Source organism: Dipteris shenzhenensis, chromosome 23, assembly GCF_047967505.1.
Source record: "Dipteris shenzhenensis isolate YYH24624 ecotype China chromosome 23, Dip_SZ_1.0, whole genome shotgun sequence".
Taxonomy (NCBI): domain Eukaryota; kingdom Viridiplantae; phylum Streptophyta; class Polypodiopsida; order Gleicheniales; family Dipteridaceae; genus Dipteris; species Dipteris shenzhenensis.
In genome coordinates, this window is record NC_141618.1 from 17,995,102 (window position 1) to 18,000,844 (window position 5,743).

Genomic DNA, 5,743 nt, shown 5'->3' on the forward strand with positions numbered 1-5,743 from the left:
GAGTGAATACAAAACCTACTTGAGATGTGGCAATATTTCTGATTAATGTGGCTAGACTAAAGGCTACTGTAAAATTCTCATCCTTCTTGATGGAACCCTGCAAAATGTCATTAGTAGAATTAACATGTAGAGGGGTACAATGTCCTATTTATAGTGCAAAGAATATAGCCAAGTCTCGGGCCTTAAAATTAGTTGCTTCTCCCCAAATTTGCTCCAAATCTAGCCCTCCATACTCTGTGTTTTCATCAACAAGAATTTGAAATGCTTTATATAAGAAGGGAAAGCTAAGAAATTTTCAAGTCAATCTAAACATATTCAACTTACAAAAAATGTAGAAAATTGCCTCAAGATTCAACCGCTCTCTTGATGCGGTACATGTGAAGTATCATTATCTAAAACCACAATTAGCCAAGGATGATCTAACACATCATAAGACATTTCTTAAAATTTTCCACATACATGAGAATGAATGGTAAACATACTTAGCAGTTTGAAAGAAGTCATTATAAACTTTGTAGTCATTCTCATCTAGCTAGTACTTATCCATTCTTCCATTATATGTCAAGTTTACTAATGGAATAATCGTCTAGATATCCATGTTTAAGTCAGTCAAATCATATGTGAACATTTGTGCTCCTTTCACCCTTTGATACCAGCCAAGCTGAATTTCCCATCCTTGGGGCCTATCTGTTAAATTAAAACCACGCTTATAATCCACATATCTCCCTTCTACTTTCCTCCTCATCTTTTGAACTCTTCCTAATTACCATGTACTATGGGTTGCACCCATCTTCTTTGAGCTTGTAGCTTTTCCATTTCTTTTGGTGTGTTGACTTGTTTCTCCTTTTACATCCTCATGAAAGTAAACAGCACAATCACAACATTTGCCAAACAAATTTCCATTTGATGATCATGCTTTTGTTTCATGGTTGAAGTAAACACCTTAAACTCTTGTGAGTCTATCCTTTGACAAGGTTGGGCATCCATTGAGTTGGCTCACCAATGTTCCATCCACCTCTAAAATGGGACTAATGCTCCTCTTAGGGGAGGCATTACTTTTTTCATTTAAAATATCATCAATTTCATGTCTAATCTCACTTAGTGCAATAACCTCCTTACTTCCATTACTATTCTCTCTTGGATGTGCACAGTTTCCGAGCAAAAACATACGAGCAGAAAAGTCCGAGCGATAGTTTTTGACACCAACCATGCTTGTATATTTCTCAAAGGAATATACAACTCTTTCTTAATTTCTCATTTATGGAACCATATACTTACTTATTTTTCATTATAACCCTCATTTTTCTCTAATACCTTATCAAATATGGGAAGGAAAGGTAGGAATTTATAAAATATTCCCAATTCTCTAAACCTAAGTACTTTTAAGGAAATGTGGTCTCTATTGAACTCCTTCCTACCATAATATGAACTAGGGAGAAGTTGTAACTCTCATATACGTCTTGAAATTTTTAATTTTTCTCTTTTATAATTATAAAAAGTATAATTTTAAGCCTACCATTGCATAGATCATTAAATTGTGAAAATTTTTCCTTTTTACAGCTCCTCAATCTGAGCTAAGGAGCAAAAGTTATGACCCCTTCTGTGTAGGCTCTCCAAGGGTATTTCGCCGGCGGAATAGGGTTGGGGCAAGCTCTTCAAACCATATTCCTTTGGCAAAATACACTTAAAGGGTCTATTAAAAAGGTACTATTTATTTTTCTAACTATTTATTTTTCTTAGGTCATCTTGAGAAATCATAAAGAGGATATTTGCTCAAAATCTCGTGATCCAAGCAATGGTGAAAGGAAAACAAAGGATTTTTAAAAGTCATAAAATAAGTCACCACTTGGATATTATATATGTATGTTATATAAATGTATATTTATATCTATATCTATTTATCAATGTTTCATATTTACTTACATATTCCTTAAAATAATTTGGAATGTTTTTCTCCCAAAAAATGACTTGAGCCTATATATTTTGACCCCTCCCGCCTTTTGTCCGCTCGTCACTCGGGGGTTTTTGCTTGGAAAATGAAAACGCCCTCTCTTCCATAGAGTCTTCCTTATTACATGGCTCCACAAAGTCATCATTCTCATCATCTTCCCCCATTTCAGCATCTACCTTAGACCACGTAGACCCTTTATCTAGCCAAGGTTGAAACCACCATTCCAAATCTTCAACCTTGCTAGGCTTCAAACCTAAAGACTCACATAGTACATGAGCATGTTATAAGACCTCCTTCAATCATCAATAATCTTTGCATCCAAAGAAATAGTCTCATAGTCACCTAGGTTTGCTTCTAGCATCCCTTCTTGTTTATTTAAATTCTTCCATATATGTTCTTGCTTTTTATGAGCCTCGGAGAAAGTTACACCATTTTCAGCAGACTCATGCATGGAAATTTTTTTCAAGCTACTGATGCTATGTAGCAGATCTCCCAGATCAAATGTAGTTTCTTGTCCAATCATGCCTCCAATTTTACTAAAATAGATTTCAATAGCATTAGAACGAGTAAGATGTAGTAGACACTTGAGATTAGGATATAAATCTCGAAACATTTTTATGAGCAACACCACAAAGTGACAAGAAAGTATGCAGTCCATATAAGCCTCTTTACTGATGAAAAATTTCTTCAAGATGTAGGTTGGATAGTGATGAATCCATAGCCTCCAAATTTTGAAGAAGAAAACTACCTTGCTTGCAAGCACTACAGAAAATATCAATATAATCAGTAACAATCCTCAAATAGCCCTCAGTCCCTTGCATACTTCTCTCTCTTTTTTACAATTTTTTCAAACATTTTTGTACTTGCCTACTTGCAATCCTTTGTGTTGCTCCCCAATTTTTTCGGTCATTCCTTTGAATATCTCCATCTCATAGCCTATGCTCCTCAATTGAAAAAGAATTATAAACTATAGAGATAGGGTTTAGTGTGATCCCAGGACCAAGGAGCTAGAGAAGACCACCCTTATGGAGGACAAGTTCATGGAGTTCCTAGTACACAACACCAAAACCACCCTCAACATATACAAAAGGCACCAAGAGACTCAGCTAGGCACATCCACCAAGCTCAAAGAATGCAACTTGGTGCAAGAATTATATTGAGGTCCTATATCACAATTCCAAGCATTCTGATTCAATTTTTTCCAAGCCATTCTTCAACTGTGGGGACCTTCAATCTCAAAATGATGTTGAAATATGATTCCTCCCACTCCACCCAATAATCCTTTACTGACTAGGTTGGTGTTGCATCATTTAGGAATCCTTAGTCTTTCTCTTAGAGATTGTGTATTGGATCTTGCAAAACTAGCTAACTTTGCATCGTGGCCCTATAGTCCACATTTCATGGCCCAAGGCCTCGGGTGTTTGTAGGAATATGGTTGCATAGAAGCTGAGCGGACGAGGAACTACCTCCCCAAAAAAGAAGTAACCTAGTACCACCTCTTTAGCATCCTCTTGTATAATAAATTTCTGGATCCTATGTGACACATGCTCAAAGTAGATTTCAATCAATTCAAAACCAAGTATGTGATCTATTCTGTAAGAAAATAATACAACGTCTGTGCTCAACAGATAACAGGATCTCGTACGCAAGAGAAAAAACAAGATAGTATGGAGAATTAAAAATTTGATTACTGTAGAACTGATACAATAGATGGCACTGCCTCCCAGCCGTGCGCTCCTGTGAAAGAAGCTTCGATGGCATGCTAGAAATAGTAGAAGATGGAGGCTGGATGCTAAGGAATCACGGTTTCTATAGCCAGTGATGAAATGGGATTCACGGGCTTGCTCTTATATAGCCACCAGTCATAGTCAGTTAGGCTCAATTGGGTGGCCGACCCTGGTCGATTGAGGATCGGTCCTGAAATAGGCCACCGACCATACGATAAAACTGGTGCGCAAAATAGAGCAACTAACCTACGGTTACCGTTCGGTCCACAGGCATCCGGGATCATCTGAGGCTCCAAACGGGCCTTGCAACTCGAGAGTGGGTTGCCCCAAGAAATGCTCCGTCTACCTCAATGCGGTTAGTCAAGGAATGCCTTCCCGCACTTGCATGTAGCCTAGTTGGCAGTGTGCCAAATCTATCTGAAGCCGTCCAGCCATCAAGCCACACATGGCCCCCATCTGGTGTCTAAACCAGGACCTATCGAATAACCGAGCTACTCAAATGCCTTCTCCTCGGTATTTTTAAAACCCCTTTCTCCCTCTTTTATCGACCCCTAAAATGAATTTTGAAATCAATCATTATATCCCTTTTATAAACATGAAATTTAAAGAGCATTAAATTTTTGCATGCCTCTTGTACACTTTAGTGTAAGTTAAAGCAACACTATCTATGAGAAGTTGTATTGTCCAACCAAATAAAATACTTTATTTTCAATATCTTGAGCACGTGCATGCGCACACGTACACACACACACACATCCATTAGAACCTATTTCCAATTACGCAACTAAACTATTCTCAAACTCTCATGCATTTTCTCCTATATTTTCCTTTTAATCTCCCTTTTACACTCCCAAACTTGTACTTTGTAATGATTTTTCATGAAGTAGCTTGAATTGAAGAATGGACAGAATAAAACAAACATATAAGAAGATGCACACAAACAATTTTTTTAGCCTCATATGTTGATTTGAGCGAGACTGTTTATATCCAATAGGATGCATAGACTAGCATTACATTGCTGACACTCATTACTACAGTGACATCATACTTAAAATATAAAGAGCACACAAATCACTTGCTTTCACTCAATTAATATCATTTTCTCAATTCGTCTCCCTTGATTTTTTTGGAGTTATCTGATGTATGTTTATGCAATCACTTCATTGTTAAATAAATTTTCAAAGATCTTAACTTCCAAAATATACTATACATGAAGACGAGATAAAAGAAAAAGTTGCAAAAAAAAGAAAAACTATAATTCTTTGTTGACCTTAGATTCTAGTTAGTCATGCATATGAATATATTTTACCCTAGAGACCACTCTTCACTCCATTTCTATTTCAAAGTTTTAAATAGCTCATGTTTCCCCTTTTGATTTGACACCATAAATAAATAAATGATAAGTTGTCTTAGTACTAGAGTTGGGATGTTAGTCAAACCCTAGTAGACAACCAGGGTTACAAGCTTAAGCAATGGGTAGCAAAAACCTCATGAAAAGTACCACAAGAGAAGATGGAATTGGATCAAAAGTACAATTGTATCAACAATCCAAAATATTTCACAACTCAGAATTATAATCAAGAGTGAATACAAAACCTACTTGAGATGTGGCAATATTTCTCATTAATGTAGCTAGACTAAAGGCTACTGCAAAATTCTCGTCCTTCTTGATGGAACCCTACAAAATGTCATTAGTAGAATTAACATGTAGAGGGGTACAATGTCCTATTTATAGTGCAAAGAATATAGCCAAGACTCGGGCCTTAAAATTAGTTGCTTCTCCCCAAATTTGCTCCCAATCTAGCCCTCCATACTCTGTGTTTTCATCAACAAGAATTTGATATGCTTTGTATAAGAAGGGAAAGCTAGGAAATTTTCAAGTCAATCTAAACATATTCAACTTACAAAAGATGTAGAAAATTGCCTCAAGATTCAACCCATCTCCTTATGCGGTACATGTGAAGTATCATTATCTGAAACCACAATTAGCCAAGGATGATCTAACACATCATAAGACATTTCTTAAAATTTTCCACATGCATGAGAATGAATGGTAAACATACTT